The sequence below is a fragment of the Perna viridis genome, chromosome 6, assembly GCF_037379345.1.
Source record: "Perna viridis isolate PV_CMFRI_1.1 ecotype Kerala chromosome 6, ASM3737934v1, whole genome shotgun sequence".
Classification (NCBI taxonomy): Eukaryota; Metazoa; Mollusca; class Bivalvia; order Mytilida; family Mytilidae; genus Perna; species Perna viridis.
In genome coordinates this window covers 33,277,058-33,297,471 of record NC_142450.1, presented here as the reverse complement: position 1 = coordinate 33,297,471, position 20,414 = coordinate 33,277,058, and the positions used below count along the sequence as shown (strand labels likewise).

At 32.9% G+C, this 20,414-nt stretch overlaps 1 pseudogene across 1 annotated transcript; it reads left to right on the top strand.

Moving 5' to 3' along the window:
- The first annotated feature begins 796 nt into the window (after nucleotides 1-796).
- Nucleotides 797-20,100, top strand: LOC148614625 (uncharacterized; annotated as a pseudogene). Its single transcript, XR_015923740.1, has 2 exons — nucleotides 797-843; nucleotides 18,664-20,100. The product of XR_015923740.1 is annotated as an uncharacterized LOC148614625 (transcript).
- Nucleotides 20,101-20,414: the final 314 nt, after the last annotated feature.

Genomic DNA, 20,414 nt, shown 5'->3' with positions numbered 1-20,414 from the left:
CATCTATTTAGCGGAAACTGAGATTAAAGGATCTAGCCAAACGATATTCTTTCTTTCTGATCAGATCAGCTATAAAGTCAGCCTCATAAGAGTGAAGAAATAGGTCAGCAAGCAAAAGGAGCACAATTTATTCCCATTAGAATGCCGACCGTTTGTTGAAAAACACGTCTACCACACTGGACAAATATGTTGTCGATTAAAAATTCCAGCATTTTGTAAACATCTTCCTCTATATATTTGGAAGATGATTTGGAATCATTTCTTACAAAGTATGAGGAATCTCTAACAAGAACTATATATTTGTATCTAGGTGTACCATCTTTTTTTTGGAAAAACAACGATGTATAATGTTTTTAGGTCGGGATTTTAACTGCGTATGGGGAATATAAGTATACAGTGTTGAAAAATCATAGGTTTTAATGCTATTATATTCAGATATTAGTCTTGAACTGATTGTCTCCAAAAGATCTTTCGAATTTTTCAGGATCCACATTGAATTAATACCACTACGGGAGTAACAAGTGTTGTGGTAGGACTGTAGACCCTCTTTGACAGTTTTGAGTATAGAGGTTAAAAGTTTTGAAAGAGGTTTGGTGGTACGTTTTGCAGATCCAGCTATGAAACGTTGTTTGTATGGATTCTTGTGAAGTTTAGGAATCCAGTACATAGATGGTAAATCACAATCATCGTCCTTAGTAGAGAGACCAAAAGAGCAGTATAGGTCTTATCACTGCTATTATTTTCTAAATTTGTGGATCTGCTGGTTGATTACTCAGTATGATATAAAGGGAAGCAACCTAAGTCACAAAATGCTAAAAATAGTTATTTATTGAACTGAATCAGGTAAGCGAAATCTGATAATAAAATCAGAAGAGAATCGTAGTTATCGATACGAACAAGGTATTTAGTTATGACATTTACTTCATTTTTCTATGCGTTAATATGTTTACCAATTAATGTGGTGGTTTTCAATCAACTACAAGTGTTTTATTTAGTTATGTTTTCGGTCTAGTAAATCATATTAGAAATAGGAACTTTTTCTTTGCTGTATCACTTCACATAGCATATTTTGTTACGTTTAGTGACTCTTTGTTATATTGCCTTGACTCAGTGATCTACATATGTAAGGCGTAAGTGTATTTTCTATTGTACTACTTGGCATATATGTACAAAAAAGTCATACATGCTCAGTTATAAACAATGAAGTCTTCGGTTGACTGAACCTCGGTGTAAACCTGTCTGTATTTCGGTATGGAAGGCCCCAACTGACGTTTCGTTATGAATGGCCAAAACAGTCGTATGCTTTTTTAGTATTCCACGAGCTTTCACTACTATACTATTTTAATGAAGTTAGCAAGGTTAAATTAGCCAAATATGGCTAGTTTTTGCCTGTTTTAATGATTTTGCGTACGTTATGTTTTAATCTATGAAGACAGCTGTATGACACTATAATCATTAAGCAAAGATCACAACACTTGCAGTTTAGTGGTTGACCGGAAGTTATGGAAAAAGTTATGAAAACATGAACGTCCCGTGACCGGGACTTACTTGATATAAATGTGAAATATAAGAAATTAATAAAAGAATACAAAATTTAGAGTTAAATGAAAATAAGATAGACGAAAATAAAATTATCTAGAAATTATTTGTTTGATAGTCTAAATTCTGCGGCTGTGTAAAACGGCATCATGTAGTTCTATTGGCCGTCTTTTTATGGCAAGCCAAAGTGGACAAAAATCAATATTTTGTAGTATTAGAAAATAGTTTTTTTAATATTACAGCATTACTTTTAGAAATAAAATTTTATATTTAATATTTAATTAAAATTTAATATTTAATTAAAATTCAATATTAGAAAATATTTAATATTAGAAACGCATTTTCTAATATTACAAATTCGTTCTGTAATATTACAAATTCCTGATTTAGTAATATAACAAAATATCACACATTTAGTAGTATTACAAATTGAATTTGTTATATTAGAAAATGAATTTGTAAGATTAAAAAATCACTTTGCAATATTGCAAAATCGGTCACATTTTTTTTTAATATTACCAATGATTTTCTAATATTAAAAAATCGTAACTGAATACAACAAATCCATTTTCTAATATTGGAAAATTGTTTTTCAATATAAGAAATTCAAGTAAATATTTAATATAAAAAAGGGTGTTGTGATATTAGAAATCAAATATGTAATATTAGACAACGAATTTATAATTTAAGAAAATAAATTTGTAATATTAGAAAATAAAATTTGTAATATTAAAAATCATTTTTTTGATATTAGAAAACACTTATTTTGTAATATTAGAAAACATTCTTTTTTGATATTACAAATTCAGTTTTTAATAATCAGAAAATATTTTTCAATATTAAAAATTCATTTTGTAATATTAGAAATCCGTTTTCTAATATCACAAATTACTGATTTAGTAATATTACGAAATATCACATATTTAGTAATATTACAAATTAATTTGTAACAATAGAAAATGAATTTCTAATATTAAAATATCACTTTGCAATATTGCAAAGTCAGTCACATATTTTAATATTACAAAATAATTTTGAAATATTTTGAATACAACAAATCCATTTTCTATTATTAGAAAATCAATTTCTTATATTAAAAAAATCATTTTTTAATAATTATTACATTAGAAATTCAATTGAATTTTTAATATCAAAAAATGATATTTTAATATTAAAAAAGGGTTTTGTAATATAAGAAATCAAATTTGTAATATTAAAAAATGAATTTGAAATATTAACATTCATTTTTATCAACTTTGGATTGCCATATCTTCTTTCAGTATTGGGGTGTTTTCTTGGTAACCGCAAAGTGTAAAATGAAATTAATGTGTGATGCATGCAATCACAGTGAAAACTAAATAAATAAATTGTAACTTAAAATACCTGAATTAAGTTTGAATTACCATTACAAATTATCAACATCCAGATTTGACATTTTTTTGTTTTGAAATTCTGCTTTCATTATCATGTGGCAATTTCTTAAATGGTGGTATATACGTTTAACTTACATTGATTTCATTTCAGTTACATCTGGATTTTCTCTCTCAAATTCAGGAATACCTCCACAATATATTCCTTCATGACCATTTCCTTGAATGGCGTTTGATGTTATATCCCCAAACCCGCTTGTTCCAATAGAAATACCATGAAATTGATTGTTAATAATGACATTACGTTCAGCTATTATTTTGCCACCCTTTCGTGCTTCTAACCCCATTTGTCTCATTTTCTGAACTGCGGAATGCTTTATTTTGATCAAAGATTCGTCGACAACAGCAAGAACTCCGCCATCACCACACCTATCAAAAACATAACTGTCTATCACAGCTTTGCCGCCATTTTGTGCACAAACACCCGAAGTTCCTGAGAGCCCTATGAATCTTTAAGCAAATACATACTCTTCAACAGTCGCCGTCGAACACGGAGGGTTGCTTTTACAGCCTTTTCCTCTGTCACATCTTGGAAACTCATCCAAACCTTTTTCGCCATTCGATAGTATACATTTAAAAAACGTAGTCATGGTATCGTTCTCTACTACTATTCGAGCACAATCTCAAACAAACTGAATATTTTCAAAATGCATATAAACTTTTTTTCGCGCTTGAGATTTATTTTGAATACTTTATCTAACAAGGTGATGTTTTCCTACTTCTGTCTGGGTCTTAATTTTGTATGTGTTCAGTAATTTCTGTCGATGTTTCGAAAAATGCTTCATGTACTGTCAAAAAGTGCATTTTGTTAAAAAAAACATATAAAAGCCATAGCTTGTTTGAGTGCTATAGGTAAACCACCTAATTCGTCGACTAAATCCAAAATAGTGTCCCTTTCCTGTGTATCGTGAATATCTGTTCGCATAGCTAGGAATGTAGCTCCTTCTTCATGAGTCAATATATTCAAATATATACAATTACTCTAGTGAGAGTTTTCTTTATCTTGACAAGATCATGAATGCCGAAGAACGCCTAGATTAAAAGAGTGTGTGGAACTTGTTCTGCACACGAGTTTAATCTTGATGCCTTCTTTGAACTGAGTGGTCATACTTTGGTTATTCATGTTAATCAATTGATTATCCTATTTTTTTTAAATAGATTTCCTCCGTTGCATATCATTGTTTTTAATTTTATGTACGGCGGATTGATATTTTATTGTTGTGACGTTTTGTGATTTTTTGGCGGGAGAAAACCGTGAGTGAAATTGCCTAATTTATTTCACAGTGTGAATTATCAGAATCACTCGGTAAACCACGACTACGGATATAATTACATATAATCAGGATGTACAAGCATACGCAATGTGCTTCAAACAATCGTACGTGCTGTGCTACTAATTATAAGTATTGAAGTCTACGGGGACAAGACAGAATTGAAAGAAAATTTTTTGTCGACTTTTTTTAATTAAAAAAAAAATCATATCGGCCGGGATTTTTTTCGCTAACTTGAACTATTTAAATAGCTTTTTAGTGTTAATTTTTGCATTTGTAAAATTCTTCAAACAATCAGCCAAAAATTGTGTGGCGTGAAATTGCAGTAAAAATTTATACATTTATATTATAACCTTACTTATACAACTATATATATGTTTTCAATTTGTTATGCGGTCATCGTTCGGGAATTAACACCACCAAATTCCCGACAGTTTATGAATACTTTAATCAACAAGATCATTCAATCCTCCCCATGAAAGTTCGTATTTTAGAACAAATTTACCATCCTACAAACAGTCCCGTTGTAAGTAAAAACTATCGTAGGGAAAGAGAGGAGTACTGAATACGCAGACTAGGTACTGCAAAACCTTACGGATGCAATGACAACATCAAAAGTATAGGAAACCTTTCAGGCCAATATAACAATAGCATAAATGTGATGAATTTATTTGACAAAAATCCAAGACGGGAAAGGAGTCATGGCCATCGCTACTATATGTCACCTAAGTTACATGATGTCTCCATAGATAGTCTCCTTCCTTTCATACAAAAACCTCTTGGACTTCATCACATTAGAACCAAACTTTATTCTATACCTCTCACTCTACTACACTCCCTTGACACTCCTGTTTCTGACCGCACCTCATCATCATACAGACTTGTTGCCATCATTTTGGATATTGGTTTCCACAGACTCTTTAAACCAGTTTGTTTGAAAAGTCAAGATGAAGAAAAACGATCATTTCTTCCACTACCGTTTGTCAAAAAAGGTATAGATGCAATTAATTTGGCTAACATCCTCCATCACAAAAACGTTACCAACAAAATTCCCCAATATTTCAAAGACAAATCCATACCAAGTATTTCACATTCCAAAACTTCAGCCATCGCATCCAAAATTTTCAATTATAAAAGGCTATTGCAGAACCTCGAAACCACCTGACTGTTCTTGCTCTGAACTCGTGGATCGTTATGATGTATCCATCAGTACCATGAGAACTGATTTATTCAACGGGTCATAGTTTGCCTTTCCTCGTTTGTCTACCCCGGTCTTGACTTTTTATGAGCAACTCGGCGGGTGTTTCTAGAAAAGCAGAGGACGCTTATCCTACCGGTGCACCTGGTCCATGCTCCCAGTTTTTAGTGGAGTCCGAGTTGCTCATTTACTTTTTTTACTTTGTATGTATGATTTTAGTTACTTTATGTTCTTTGTTGTGTATGTCTGTTTTCCATGTCTGGTCTTTGTCCCTGGATTACATTCTTTTGATTACCGCTGTAACCTTGATAATTCTTTGATTCATTGAATTAAAAACCTAAAGCTGCTATGCAAATGTGTCCAGTTGGTCATCCCATGGACAGAGTTGACATAGACACTATCAGACCTTTGCCAAAAAGTAATAAAATAACAAATACATTTTATATGTGCTTGTGATCGGAGATTATTTTACCCGTTGGATGGGAGAATGTTCACTTCCAAATCAAAAAGCTGAAACGATTACAGGATAGCTTATTCATGAATTTATATCCAGATTCGGCACACCACTTGAATTCATTTATAGGGGGAAATTAATATGATAGTGAACTGTTTTCTAGTTGTTTGTCATATGTAAAATTAGGACAACGTCCTATACACCATGTTCCAATAAAAAACAAATCAACGGTACTTTGGGCAAAATGATACGAAGTTTTGTGGATAAGAAATAGGATTCATACATTGGCACATTCCCATGTCCGCTTATAGGAGTATTCCTCGCCCCGTTACAGTATATTCATTAACTCGAGAGGTTTATAATTCATTGATGTTTCCACTTCCAAAGGTTTATGATGTTGGCCATGATATGTATGTCAGGAATCAATTATGGGAAATTTACCATATTGTTAAGAAAATATTTAAACGCGAGCGCTGTGGGCCTGGTTCAAAAGAAAACTTACAACACTCGTCTTTCTCTGACTCTTTTTCAAAAGTTTCGCTTGTTTATAAATGCAATACTGTGTTTAAGATGTCTGATTAAAGATGGCCTGGTCCTTTTATTGTAATAGATGTTCTCAGCCATGTTCTAAATAAAATACAAAATATAAAAAAAGATAAATAATGTGCACCATGATAAACTAAAAAATTCATTGTGCTGATGAAGTTCCTACTTGGGTTAGTGATATACGTAAGAAAATATTTCAATAGAAGCTCAAGTCAAGTCAGGTTTCCTGCTGTCGGTAAAGTTTCAAATTAAACTTTATAAGTAAATCATTAAATTTAGTTTCATAATGTTTGATGTCTGTCTTAACATATAATTGGACTGGCTGAGATGTACAGAAAACGAAAAAAGACATTATTTGGCATGTAATGGCAGAACATGTAGGAGAGGATAGAGTACCATACCATTATTCGTTTTACAAGTTCAGGGCTGCAAACTAATATCCTCAAAAAGTATGTCCGAACATATCAAAAATATGTCTTGATTGCTGATGATGGAGGGAATGACAGAAATTAACTCCCTAATAGTTTCTATAAATACGTACTATGTAAACTTAGGCAGTAATGAAGAGCTTTGTGATGTCATACCAGTAAGAATTGCTAACTCGAGATGATCATTACTGTAAAGCATCAAGTTAAACTGAGGAGATTTTTTTAAAATCATTCAAAGATCTAAAATCCGAGTTCAATGTCCTGAAAGGTAGCCACCAAGCTAAACTTAACAAATTTGAGGACTTATTGCCAGAAAGGAAACTCCCATTAGCCAAATGAATTCCGAAAGTAAGAAATTAAAATCTAAAATTCTGGAAAATATTGATTATATCCGTGTTATAGATAGCCAAAATAGACATAAAGATAATGAAATTATTTCCCTCAGTAGGAAGTTACGAGTGCTAGAAGGCAGAGGACAAGATAAACCTAAAACAAAGAAAATAAAGTGTTGTAAAGAAACTGTTTTGATTTTTTTCCTGAAATGATATAATTGCTATTTCGAATTGCTATACACATGTTTCAAGGAGCAATCTCTCATCAGCAGCATGAATTAAAATAAAATACAAAGGAAGATCTAAATCCCCCAAAATGTATACAAGTTCTTAAATCCAAAAGTATCGAATCCAGCACCACGCAGTTCTGCCACTTGCAATATAAAGAATGAAGCATTGATGTTTTATGAATTTAAGATTTGTATTACTGCAATAATTAATATATGAAATTATGCGTAATCAATGTTGTTAATGTATTGTATTGTGATGTTTATTTTTCCTCAGAAGTTATATTTTATAGAACTTTAACATACGGTAATTGAGGATTACTATTTTCTTTTAAAATGAAACATTATCTCAATGATATTTGAAGAAAAATACTATTTTGTTTCAAAGTAGTGTTCAATTTGACGCTTATAGGAGGCAAATTCCGCAGACTTCATAACTGATCCTAATATAATTTTGGAACGAAATGGAGGGTGTTATGAAAATCAATGTCGTTGACTATTTTGACTTTATGCTGTTTAATTTTGAAAATTACCTAGATAAACTATTATCATCATAATGTTTTTGAAGGTTTGAAACTATAACTTGTTTCTTTTGAAGCTTATTTTTGCCAAATTTCGTCAATGTTTTCTTTTTCCGAAAAACGGAAAATACATATTATCGTTCGGTATGAACAACTCCGACTATCATTCCGTGTTCAAATATAGCAATTTTTTAAAAGTTAGTTTGTTTCTATTAAATGATATATTTATACTTGTCAGTGTAAAAAGTTGATAGAAACTCCTAGAAACTACATGGTTTTACGAGAAATTGCATATGATGACCTCTTAAGATTGGAACATTTCGTATCAAACGAAACAATTCGGACGAAAACAAGATTGGCAAGTTTGAATTCAGTGGACCCTGAGATCGACTGCGTCGTTCTGCTCTTCTGTTAATTATTCACATTTGGCTGTGTGAATTTCATTCACTGTTGTATATTTTACGTATTTTAGAGTAGTTTTATACACACCTCGTCCTGCGTTTGTAAAAAGACGTTGAAAAGTTGCACACATTTTTTTGTTTTCTAATAGTAAGTCCTATCTCGTTCTTAATTTAACAGATAATAATTCTATTGCACTGTTGTAAGTATTTTACTTGTATAAACACTGACATTATGCAGGTTCTTTGACTTGTTAATTTTGTATTTGTATGTTTACTTATATTGAAAACTGCGTAATATATACTTCATTTGTAATTAGTGCTTGAAACATGCAGCTTAAACGCCCGTTTTCATTATTGTTCTCCGCTCGGTATTCCTTTTCTCATTTCAATTACATACCTGAGTCAGTGTGACAGGTCTGTCCTGGTTATACACTTTTTTTAATTATAATTTTTAGATGCTAACATTTATGTACAAATTGTATTGGTTTTACTCGGATAAAACTAAGCCAAGTGTTTCAAAAATGACGTCGTGGCCTACTTTTCGATTCTAGTTTTCACGATGATGCTGCTGCATTTTTTTCTTAGCGGACAGTCAGATTTACGAATATCAATTAAACTGTATAGTGGTCCGTTCACGCATGATTTCGGCGAATTCTAAAAACAAGTGCGCGATTGAGTGTCAGAATATGGACGGTGTCGCATCTCTTGACGAATCCAATGCGATCTCGAGTTTAACGTTTAAAACGTGTATGAACGCTAATCGGATTCAAATGCGAAATGATGCGAATTCAAAAACGGTGCGAATATTTTCGGCTTACTCACTCCTCATTTACGTTTGAACGCAGCGAAAGTCTATACAAATATGCCTAGGGATGGGTAGGGATGGAATGCAAAGAGTATATATATGCAATTAACTATGATTAGAAAAAAAATATTAACTGTTTTACTATTGAAAGTTGAAAATTTCTACTTTTCACAATCGATGCATCATGTATAAAATATGCAAAAAATGCTAACTTAATTATGGTTTTGACTATTATATCTTCGAATTTTCATGTCAAATTTACGTTTTAAATACATGGTGTGGATTAGTTAACCATGCATTTAATAAAGAAATAAAAATATTGTCTCATTTACATGTAATATGTGTAAAGATGACACTTACACAGGGCTTGTTCTACATATACTGATTGATTGATTGATTGATTGATTATCTTTATTTCCACCAGTATTGATGAGTTTATATTTTAACAATACAAACATTACATAATACACAATTTACTAAACAAACACATCAAAATATAAATACAGGCGAAGAAAAAAATACATATCGATACAAAATAAGGCCATCAGTGCTCAAATTAAGTCTGTAACATTTCAAAATATCTTTAAACTTTATATGCATGTCATAGATATGATCTGTTAAGCAGTACATCAGAGTTTTCCAAATTTCTGAATTCATTGTTTCTGCAAATTCAGTAATGCCACCAAGTAAAGTTATCAATATATCATCATCTTCCTGCATGAAGAAGCGACCGATTCTTGGATTGGTAGAACATTTTGTTTCTTGCTTCTATCATATCAGTTCAGTTCTATAGCAAGTGCTTCACGATATCAATATCAAAACAGTTGCACAAAGTACAGTGGCAATCTTTGATTGCCATACATCCGAGTTTTACAAGTAATAGTTTTTCTCTCAATTGTGGGTTTATTGATGCGAGACGAAGGAGTCTGTGTTCATTTAGTTTGTTATGAATTTTAAAGTATCTGTGAGTTCTTGTCGGTGTTCTACAGAAGATTTCCACTTTGATTCTTCGTGAATTTCTAATGACTGATTCGTAATTTTAGACTACAGTAACTGTCTTTTTTCAGGGATATAAGTATCTTCAATACAACTGTCAGTGACTCAAGTAAATCATACTCATTTTTGTAACGTTTCAAAGCGCGCCGTAACTATGTACCCTTTGTAACGTCACGTGATTATTACATGTATTAGCACAGTTAATATATCCGCAACAATAACATTCGAGAAACGATAACATATCGTATTTCATTAAGGTTCTTATTAAGTCATATGTTACGGAACCCTGATGTCACCACTAAGTATTTGACCCAAACGAAAGTTAAATATTTGTTTATATGTTGTGTCTTGCTTAGCTCTACATAACCTTCCAAAGAACAGTAATTTGAATTTTTCAATAAGTCTGTTCATTAAGGTCTCACTAACCACTTCCGGGTCAAATGACCACCCCCCCTATGTAGTACCAAAAACACACTGAACCTAGACATATGCATTGTACGTGCATTATTTGCATGTATTATGATTAAAAGTAGTCAAAATAAAGCTGAGAATGTGTACTTTAAAATCATATATGTAATTAACTACAAAAGTGTATGAATATTGTTTACATGTGTGAGTAATTGGCCTCCATGCTGTCAGTTAGCAGAACAGGTAAAAATGTGGATTTTCAGTATTATTTATTCAAGTAAATTTTGTGAAGAATTTCTTCTATCATCGTACCATTAGCATAATGATTTTGGAAGCCTTACTTTCCAAGCTTCGCAACAGTATGCAACTTTAAGATGTCATTTGTCCTGGGAATTCACAGTGAGACTTTGAAAATTACTTTTTTAACATGTAAAGTAATGGAAACGTTAGAAGTGGTTAGTGAGACCATAAATTAAATTATGGCATATTTCAGGGAAATGCATAATTTGAGGAAAATTGCCTTTCCTGGTCATTATTTCCATTTTCCCATAAAATCAGTATAGTAATATTGGTAATCTGGCTATATTTTAAGAGGTGCATTGTGCAAGGTATTTTAAAAAACAACATAGCAACAAGATTTTTGTCAGTAACAGTGACTCATAACTTGACGTCATCCATGAAATACACAACGTCACTGCTTGGGATATTCAAAGTACTCAAATACTCACACAGCACAGACTTAGAATCACACAGTAATGAAATAGGTATGATATAAATTGTTGAAATCTGTTCTTTTTTCATAATGATAAATGATATTTACTATTACGACTTCTTGAATTATCATAGGTATCAATTAGGTGTGACAAGTTAGTTAAAATTGTAATATTTTAGTAATTTAGGGGAAATATCACTGAGGGGCATGATATAAAAATGACCATTTCTTTGTAGTCCTATGTATGATTTTGATAGTTGTGGTCTTATTAGACTCACAATACAACAAGCTTTCATAAAATGTAAAAAAAGAAAAAACATAAAAATTCATGAAATGTTTTTAAGGTCTCACTAACCACTTCCGGGTCAAATGACCACCCCCCTATGTAGTACCAAAAACACACTGAACCTAGACATATGCATTGTAAGTGCATTATTTGTGTGTATTATGATTAGAAGTAGTCAAAATAAAGCTGAGAATGTGTACTTTAAAATCATATATGTAATTAACTACAAAAGTATATGAATATTGTTTACATGTGTGAGTAATTGGCCTCCATGCTGTCAGTTAGCAGAACAGGTAAAAATGTGGATTTTCAGTATTATTTATTCAAGTAAATTTTGTGAAGAATTTCTACTATCATCGTACCATTAGCATAATGATTTTGGAAGCCTTACTTTCCAAGCTTCGCAACAGTATGCAACTTTAAGATGTCATTTGTCCTGGGAATTCACAGTGAGACTTTGAAAATTACTTTTTTAACATGTAAAGTAATGGAAACGTTAGAAGTGGTTAGTGAGACCAATAAGTCTGTTCACTGACAACAACCCAATGTTACTGATGCATACATCTGACCGTTTATCGAACCCTAATACAAATCTTGCAAAGTATCGCTGACTGCTTTAACATTTCTGTTTCTGTAGCCGTTAATTTACCCCATGTTTCACATGCATAAGTGGCTGTCGGTAAGATAATACGCTTTCAAGTAATAGTTGACATACCGTTACGGTTAAGACCAATTGAATATAAGGAATGCAATTTCTTTTTTTTAATTTTTTACACGCGTTTTTAATTCGTCCTGTAGTTGTCCTAGATGAGTCAAGTAGAGTCCCGGCATATACAACCTTTAATGTCGTATGTGTAGTGTCATTTCCAAGCTTGAATAAGACTTCAGAATCGTCACACTTTCGTGATTTCGAGAATCTAAATATTAAACAACGGCTTTTAGAAGCATTGTATATAAGTCTCCATGTTCGGGCGTATTTATCCACTACATAGTGTCTGTAAAACGTGCAGTGGCACTTTTGTAGGAAACGTAACTAATTTTCCATATTTTGCCGGTGATTCCAATATTTCAAAGTTTATGTAGAAGTCCATCTTGCCAAATGCGATCGAACGCTTTTTCGTTGTCTAAAAATGTGGCATAAACCGTAGAGCTTCTCTCGATATAATAGTTTATAGATTCTTTTAATGTATAGATATCAGGAATCGACCTTTGCCATTTTACAAAGACAACTGCAGATTATGAGGTACAGTGGTTTTGATTTGTTAAAGAAAAAATTCAATGCGATAAAGTAAAAGCTCCTCGAATAACTTTCCAATTGCAGATGTCAATGTCACTGCTCGATAACTATTAGGAACAGTTTTATCTTTGTTATTGCCTTTATACAATGGGATAATTATTCCATGACGGAACGATATTGGTAAGTATTCCCGTTATTTGAAGTGAAAGTGGTTTAGGTTGTGGTCTTTCCAATAAGGTTTCAGATAAGGTCGAAATTTTCCACTTGAAATCGACGCATTTGCGGCCATGTGCAACGCATTAGTGAACAAGCTTGTGAAACGTTCAACTTCATTACTTGACACATTGTCTTTTTTAATAATTTAATAAAAAAATTCAAAATGTTGTCTATTTCTGTGCAATACATGTTCTTTTTCGAATTCATCACCCCTTTTCCACTTTAGCATAAGCTTTTTAAATTTATAATTATCATATAATAATTCAAGATTACAAATATAGGATAATGATCAGATACCTATTATGGACAATTAGATTGTACTTCTATCAAGTGTATATCATTTGAAATCAACTCGGGTAAGCAAATGTACTCCAATAATGTACGTTAACTAATATCTTTACTTCTATAAGTATACTTAGGGCCAATTCTGCCTTGTAGTAATAGGGCAGGACATAAATTTCTATCATTCAAAAAAGTTGAAAAAGCTTTTGTTTTATACCCATTGTTATTATTTGATATATCAACATTACATTCACCACCTATTATAGTTACACACTCTTCACATGAAACATCATAATATATACAGAGATCTTTTGTAGTTTTGATGAACATCTACAGAAAAATGTGTAGGTGGTAAAAGCATACACAGAATAACATATATCCTGATAATCATTTGAACACAGTTTAACACCACATATTCTATCATTTACAATATTTAAATCGTGTATCTTAATGATTTTCTAACCAAAATTGCAGTTCCACCTGAGCCGCTAGTTGTTGTAGGTTGTGCCATGTTTTCATTTAAGCTATATATGACATGAAATTTATTATCATAGGTTGACAAAAATGAAATATTGTATTCGTTAAGCCAATGATCAGTAATTAAACACACATCAGGTTTGTTCAAAACCGACTGAAAGTATGAAGTGCCATACATTGCACCGCTCATATTCCATGTTGAAATACACAATATTAAAACAGTAATTAACAGTTCATTTAAAACCCCCATGGTGCCTATGAATCCTGGTTATTATGGTACGGGACATAATCCCGCCAGTACACACCCTTTGGCCAAAAATGATCAGTCATTTATTACCCTGTAATAGTCATCTTCATTTATGTTGACACGCATAATAATTGTTGACCTCCCTCTAGAGTTGTGTTTTTTCAAAAATTTAGTAAATGTTACATGAGCACCTTGTCGTTCAGCATAATTTCTGACTGCACTACTAATTTGGGGAAAAGCTTTATCTGCGGCAACATTGTATAAAACAATACGTTTTGTTCGTTTTTTAATCACTCCACGAAAGCCTTTGTGTCCTCGTCAGTTTCTTCGTAGTACATTCGGTCATCACCGGAAATAGTTTCACCCGTATTTATACTCGCTTCATGTGGATGTTCACTTAGTGTTTTATCGTGAGTTTCATATTGTTAATTGTTCGATTGAGTTTTTGAATTAACCATCACTGGTATTTGCCTCTGTTCTTCTCGTGTATCTTTTATTAGCACTTCACTAAATAGAGTTTTCTTTGATGTTTCAGCTTGTTGTTTTAAATGTCGTTGGATTTTGTCAAGATGACCTGTTATATTATCAGTTAGTTATGCTTATTATTGAATAACCTCGGTACTCTGTTCATCAATTTTTAACTGTTCTATTTTAATTTGAAATTCGCTTGGAGCCTTGTTACTTTCTCACGGCTTTTGTTTAGCTTAGATTCAAAAGTTCCTCATCCTTTGACCTAATAACTATTTTTGGAGTTATTATTTCACGTTAAAAGGCTTCAGTTAGCTTATCAATTTTGTCATTCAATGGTTTTATATTATCGTTTATCATATGTTTCACATCTAAAATCATAGCGATTAAGATGCCATTATCTGTACCCTTTACGTTTGATTTTTTCGATAATTTTTGTATAATATCGACAAGATGGATATCATCCGTGTCATCTGGTACTGTTGTTGTACGTCTCGTACCCTTCGAAATGCATTGTTTTAGTTCAGAAGTATTATTAGCTCCTTCAAGATACTGGAGTATTACATAGAGATCGTCTGCAATTTTCTCGCCTATTAGTTGGCCGTTATCCCGTTGAGTTTTCAATGACTTTCTTTCGTTTCCTTAAATACTAGTTCTTTCTTTTTTACCAAATCAAAAAGTGATTTCCTGATTGGTCTAAGGTCTTAATTATCAGTATGTTTGAAGAAGATCTATTTGGAAAGTTTTTCTATCTAGTTTTTGTATCTAATTTATATACAAATATGCCTAGGGATTTGTAGGGGTTTCGTTGTCTTCACAATGGAATGCAACGAGTATATATGCAATTAACTATGATTAGAAAAAAAATATTAACTGTTTTACTATTGAAAGTTGAAAATTTCTACTTTTCACAATCGATGCATCATGCATAAAAAAGCAAAAAAATGCTAACTTAATTATGATTTTGACTATTATATCTTCGGATTTTCCTATCAAATTTACGAGTGAATAAATGGTACGGATTAGTTAACCATGCATATAATAAAGGAATAAAAATATAGTCTCATTTATATGTAATATGTGTAAGATGACACTTACACAGGGTTTGTTATGCATAGTGTAATTTGTTGGTTTTACAACTAATAACTTATTACACACTGCAATGAATATAATTATGAGACAACATTTGACATGTACATGAAACCATGCCTACTAGAATCTGGGACGTTTTTGAGGATTATGGATGATTTCAACCATGTTATCACATCAATATATTTTGGTGACTTTTTCCAAGCAATTATAGTGACCTTTTTTCCTGTGTCTTTTTTGCCTTTTAACGAAATTTTACACGTTTTCAGATTTTGGGGTTTATTGCTCCATTCTTTTTATAGTCTTTATTTTTATTTCTGTGGCACTGCCGTTTTTCGCAATATGTCTTTACTCGAGTAATGGTATTAATTCAATGTGGATCCTGAAAAAAATTCAAAGATCTTCTGGAAACCCGCTTTCAAAACTTTTAACTTCTATACTCACAACTGTCAAAGAGGGTCTTCAGTCCTACCAAAACACTTGTTACTCCCGTAGTGGTATTAATTCAATATGGATCTTTAAAAATTCGAAAGATCTTCTGGAAACCCTCAATTGAAGATTATTATCAGACTAAAATAGCATTAAAACCTATGATCTTCCAACACTTTATACTTCTATTCCCATACTCAGTTAAAATCCCGACTCAAAAACATTATACATAGGTGTTACTCCAAACAAGACGGTACACCTAGATACAAATATGTAGTTCTTGGTAGAGATCCCTTATACTTTGTAAAGAAATAATTCCAAATCATCTTCCAAATATACCGAAGAAATGTTTTCAAAGTGCTGGAATTTTTAATCGACAACATATTTGTCCAGTGTGGTGGACGCGTTTTTCAACAAACGGTCGGCATTCCTATGGGAATAAATTGTGCTTCTCTAGTGGCTGACCTATTCCTTCAATCTTATGAAGCTGACTTTATAGCTGATCTGATCGAAAAGAAAGAACCTCTTTAGCTATATCCTTTAATCTCAGTTTCCGCTATAAAGATGATTTATTATCGTTAAACAATCCTAGTTTCCGGAAATTGATACATCGCATCTACTCTTAAGAACTTGAGAAAAAGGATACTACGGACACTGTGACGTCAGTCCTATATCTTGACCTACACTTAGAGATCAATGGTAAAGGAAAACTATTGACCAAACTATACGACAAACGAGATGACCTTTTATTCCGTATTGTAAACTTTTCTTTCATCTCCTGCAACATCCCATCAGCACCTGTGTATAGAGTTTTCATATTACAACTCATACGTTATGTCATAGCTTGTCGTACCTACGCAGACTTTTTGTACCGCGCTGGACTTATCACAATTAGGCTTCTGGAACAGCGTTATTGCTACAAGATTGAAGAATGAAGTCATCACTACAGAAGTTTTATGGTCGTCATCATGAACTCGTGGATCGTTACGGTGTATCCATTTGCACATGAAAACTGATTTGTTCAACGCGTCTTAGTTTTCCATTCCCCCTCGTCTACCCCCGGATTTGACCTTTTATGAGCAACTCGGCAGGTGTTTTTAGAAAAGCAAAGGACGCTTACCCTACCCAGTGCATCTGGTCCATGCTCCGAGTTTTTAGTGGAGTACGAGTTGCTCATTTACTTTTGTTACCTTGTATGTATCATTTTGATTATTTCATGTTCTTTGTTGTGTTTGTCTGTTTTTCATGTCTGGTCTTTGTTCTAGGATTACATCCTCTTGATTTCGGCTAGAATCTTGATTCCCTTGATTAGTCTTTTATGAAGGTCGCTATATTCTTTGTGCAATATTTTCTGTGAGTACGACGAATAAAGCTCCCTCTGCACAAACAAAACAATTCCTAAGAGCTTTCACACGAATGTCATGTATGTCGCTTTTACTCGACTTTGGGACAGAGTTCATGTGAAGCTGTACGTGCATTTGTAAATATCGTGTGAAATTTTCACATGAATTTGTGTAAAATTCATTTGAATGTCATGTGAAAAAAAATTGCCTCTGTACCAATGTTAGTTCATTTGAATGTCATGTGAAAAAAATTTGCCTCTGTACCAATGTTTGTTCTTTCTTCAATCTCTTTTTGTGCATTCTGAGTGGAGTATTTCTAATCAGTCCATGATACGAGTAGTGATAATGCATGTTTTATTTATAATGTGACATATTAGCCATACTTTGCTAGAATGGAAATTTCTCTTTCTTTAAATGGTAATCAAGGGATCCATGATTCTAATGGAAATGAGAAGAATGCAATCCAAGGATAAAGACTAGATAAGGAAAACACACACACACATGAAATAATCAAAATAATACCTAAAATGAAACACAAGTAAATGAGGAACTCTGAGCATAGGATGGATGTTCTGCAGAATGTGCGAACAAATTAGATAAAATACAAAATTAAGCTGCCAGAATTGTAACCGGTCTTCCAAGATATGCCAGTATTAAATCTTTATATTTTGAAACTGGATGGGAGACATTAGCAGATCGTCGACGAAGACGTAAACTGTGTCTATTCCATAGAGTACACAATAGTAAGGTACCAGCATATCTAAAAGACTGTTTAACACCTATTGTAGACACAACCAGTCGATATAATTTGAGAAATGAGGCCAACTATGTTTATCCTCAAACTAGTATTGAAACTTTTTCGAAGTCATTCTTTCCATCTGCTATACGATTGTGGAATAGCTTAGACCTACGATTGAGACAGGTGCCAACCTTAGATAATTTCAAACTAGAAATGAGAAATCAGAGTCTCGTGTTCAAACCACCCTCATATTATTATAATGGAATTCGAAAGCTTAATATTTTGCATACAAGACTACGTCACATGAGTAACACACTCAAAGCTGATCTGTTCAGAGTGGGTTTGGTGCCTGACCAGAAATGCACCTGTGGCTCGCCTATTGAGGATAGTATTCATTTCTTTCTAGAATATCCTTTGTATGCTTTCCTAGAAACACCCATGCATATTCACGCTTTCATTTTGTTTATTTGGAAACAAGTCTCCATTTTTCCTAGTTTTACAGGCGACGTTACTGCAAGCTACATGTATTTTGATCTTAAAAGAAACTTCGTATTGTTTATCTTTCTCTATCTTTCTTTTCAGAAATGGCAACACGAAAAAGGAAAGAGACAACCAGGATATGCCCAAAATCTCTGACTTCGGAACGGGTCTCCATATTTGATTCATTGAAAAATGCCGTTACTGATCACATTTTGAAATCGAAGAATGAATCCGTACTCCAGGCATTTGATGCTTTTAGAGTGTTCTATTGTCATGAAGGTCGGTTGAACAATGTGTCACCATCTACATTTGCAGAATTTCCCAATTCTCCAACAGCTCAGCGTTACTCTGAAGCGTTTAAATTATTTTTGATTGGAAAGGCACAGCTGTACACGTACCCAAAAGTTGAGGTAGAGACAGATGAAGACTGACCACCTTCAGTTGGCTTTCCATTCATATGCTTTTGGGAACATGGTAGAACAACATCTTTTCTCCATCTTTGAAATGGACAGCAAACAGAAAAGCTTATTAGATAAATATTTACAAATGCGCCCAGAAGATTATTTATCAGTCTTTTTTCAAAATTGTGTCAAAGTTCTATTCTAAAAAAGACGGCGTATCACAAAGGAGTGATTATATGTACCTGAAAGTTATGATTGTCGAAGCAGAAGAATTGATACACAAAAGATTACCATACGTAGATATTTCAGAGAGCGATCGACGCATCGTTATTCACCTGCGTTATTTATTAGGTTCGGTCTACGTGACAACATGTCAATACAGAAGAGCGCTCGACTCTTTTGAAACTTGTTTCGGCCTTGATGGACGAATTCCGCAGCTCTTTATGGTGTAGCTTATCAATATATGGAAAAAGATCCGTTGAAAGCTGTTAGGCTATTTGATAAGTTTTTCGAACTAGCTCCAAAATGTGACAAACAATATCCAAATGCACTATACATGCTGTCCTCTCTTTATCTAACCCATTTTCACAACGAAAAAGAAGCGTTGCGGTATTGTAACCTTGCAGAAGAGGCTGAGCGAAAATGGCGTTTGCCATTTATATATCCAGTAGATATTCCACAAAAAGAAATGATGCAATTCTTCAAGAATGTGAGAAAATTTAAACTACCAGTTTCGAATGCACTGATGGCGTAACAGTCGTCATTAACATTACATGCATCTATAGGTGCAACTTTGGATGCAAGAAACCGTAAACTCAAAGTACAAAAATTAGAGACATGCCATGGCTGATCACTCAGATAGTGATGCATCACCCTATGAGTGGTAACCCACAATTTTTTGTTTATCGAAAGGGATTTTACCAAATTGTTTTTTTTATTGTGAATGATAGGTTATGTCCAACAACTTCCAAAAAGAAATCGTGAGAAATTTTAAGAAATAATAATGTTATTTGCTAGGTATGTCTATTTCTGTACTGTAAAATGTAATATCCACTTCCTTACAAACAGTCTATGGAATGGGCAGAATGGTCGGTTTATTCTTGATCTTCTAATCATTGTTATTAAAATTGCTATTATTTTTTCTGGTACAATTTTGTGGACTAACTTCTCATAAACGGGCCGAATCGAATAATAATAAAAAAAAACTAACATGACACAAACAAGATCGTATCACGCAGATGCGCAATCATATAAGTATGGTCGCCATTCTAAGATGAAAACAGATCGTTGAGATCAAATAAGAGGTTCTTAAGAGCATGAATCGCTTGCCTAGAGAATTGAGATCATTGAGTTGCATCATTTGATACAAAAAGTTGATCATCTAAAGAGGCCCCTGTATTTATATCATTCCTGTTACCAGCTAAGACATTTGAACGAGCATCGAGTTCAACA